We start from the raw sequence: 2,789 nt of genomic DNA, 5'->3' as shown, positions 1-2,789 counted from the left end.
TTCACACAGGGCCATGTAGTTTTGGATTTTGTTTTCCCTTAATAATAAAAACCTTCATTTAAAAACTGCATGTTGTGTTTACTTGTGTTATCTTTGACTAATATTTAAATTTGTTTGATGATCTGAAACATTAAAGTGTGACAAACATGCAAAAAAATAAGAAATCAGCCAACACTTTTTCACACAACTGTATATCCATTATCCAAAGTATAACTGGCAAGCTGATAACATGTTTTATTGAGAATTTTGTTTTACATAAACGCATACATACATTTTAGTAGTGATGGGCGCGTTCGAAACACTGCTTCACGAAGCTTCGAAACATTTGTGAATCTTTTGTTTCGAATCAGTTTTCCGGAGCGCTAACAAACCGACCAGGTCACGGGATTTTAGCAAACGACGCTTCCTTACGTCACACTGTTTCGAAACGTTTCGAAACTCCGATGGTTCACCACTAGGGGGTGTTGATCTCAAAGTGAACCCATGAACCTCTTCTGGGTGCCCAGTTAATCATGTGACATGAAAACCCACGAAATTTTACTATAAAAATAAAGAATTCAGGGCCAGATCTTGTGGGTTAAACAAAAGATAACTTCTCTTTAACACAGATGGCTATATAGTTTTAAAAAATGTGTAAAAAACATTCAGTACTTTCAACCTACAAATCACATCATACCTTAAAAATAACAAAATTAGTTTACGATAGAATTAAATCCATCTCCTTCACCTTCTCCTTCACTACTCTTGCCTGCTGGTTTTTATAGACAACTCTAATGAAAACAATTAATTAAATAATTACATAAATCAATTAATTCATTAAATAATTAATTTAGTTCATTGTGTGTTAAGGGTTTGATTATACTTAAAACACATAACACAAGCACTAATCTTTAATAGTATTTAAGTGTTTATTATTTATTAAAAAAAACAAAAAAAACAAAATTGTATTTCTAAAAAAAACATTTCCATTTGTTTTGTAAGTTTGGTCTGAGTTCTTGATGCTTTTACAACGTTTTCACCAGCAGGTGTCGCCAGCATTTGCTGTTTCAAGAGCTTCGAAACATCGAATCATTTTTCGAAGCAATTGGTTCAATTGATTCAATGCTTCGAAAAGCTTCGTTTCTCCCATCACTACATTTTAGACATATTCCTTGCCATTGACAAAGTAATGACCGCTTAAAGCATCAGAAAACAATGGGATTTTAACCCGACCTCCCACTCAAAAAATCACACCCCGTGTAACTGTGAGCATCTGCTAGCTAGTGCCACCCAGCGGTCACACACTAAACTGCGTTCATCCGGAAGGCACGTTTTCTATGGAGCCAGATCAGCCTCAAAAATAATACATTTACAAAACAAAATTCATAAATGCACAGCACAATTTAAATGTACAAAATCTGATTTGTAAATTCAAAACACAGTTCATAAATACATAAGTAAAAGCATAAATATTTCCCCAAATGCTCACACAAATGCATCTTACCTAAATAAATGTCAAATGTTTAAACAAATATGTATACATCAAGTACTTGAATTAATTTCCATCACACATTTATGAATGATGTTACATGCATTTATGGATCGTTGAATCTGCATTTGCAAATCGTCACACGTGCGTGGACTGCTTTGAATTTGTGTGCGGTATTTCTGAGACCTTCCTGACAGGTTAAGATTCATAAATATCTTTTTTCTAATGAAAACAATTAATTAAATAATTACATAAATCAATTAATTCATTAAATAATTAATTTAGTTCATTGTGTGTTAAGGGTTTGATTATACTTAAAACACATAACACAAGCACTAATCTTTAATAGTATTTAAGTGTTTATTATTTATTAAAAAAAACAAAAAAAACAAAATTGTATTTCTAAAAAAAACATTTCCATTTGTTTTGTAAGTTTGGTCTGAGTTCTTGATGCTTTTACAACGTTTTCACCAGCAGGTGTCGCCAGCATTTGCTGTTTCAAGAGCTTCGAAACATCGAATCATTTTTCGAAGCAATTGGTTCAATTGATTCAATGCTTCGAAAAGCTTCGTTTCTCCCATCACTACATTTTAGACATATTCCTTGCCATTGACAAAGTAATGACCGCTTAAAGCATCAGAAAACAATGGGATTTTAACCCGACCTCCCACTCAAAAAATCACACCCCGTGTAACTGTGAGCATCTGCTAGCTAGTGCCACCCAGCGGTCACACACTAAACTGCGTTCATCCGGAAGGCACGGTTAAGATTCATAAATATCTTTTTTTTGGAGGATGTTCCGTTCAGTGGTGAGCTTTTAATCCACCAATCAAAATGCTCCTTACTGAACAGACTCAAGAAGCTCAAAGCTGCGCTTGTACTGTGCATTGTTCCATGATCGGGTCCTTTATATAAAGACATTTTAATGGGTACTCTTTTTTTAGCACCTGATTACAATTTCTACAAAATCACATTATGATTTATATCGTTCGCACAAAATACAGTACCCGGTTAGCCTGCTGTCTTATACACCAAACTTGCATATACCCTGTTTATTCAGATCAATCTGTAATGTTATTAAATAAGTGTTAAATGTCCAGATATTTTATTTAACAACAACAATTATGTAATGTGTTCTGTTGTTGTTGTTACTAGTAGTAGTATCAGGTTCGCAGTAACTTTTGATCAGGCATTAAAAACAGCTACCACCACATAAGGGAGATTTTGAACACACACACAGCGGAGAGATTTCAGCATGGAGGATGAAAACCAGATTCAACGAGTGAGTAAAGTCGTTTTTTTATCTGATGGCATTTTCTTA

Source organism: Sinocyclocheilus grahami, unplaced genomic scaffold (assembly GCF_001515645.1).
Source record: "Sinocyclocheilus grahami isolate Dianchi unplaced genomic scaffold, SAMN03320097.WGS_v1.1 scaffold149.1, whole genome shotgun sequence".
Lineage (NCBI taxonomy): Eukaryota > Metazoa > Chordata > Actinopteri > Cypriniformes > Cyprinidae > Sinocyclocheilus > Sinocyclocheilus grahami.
Note: the sequence above shows the minus strand (reverse complement) of the source record.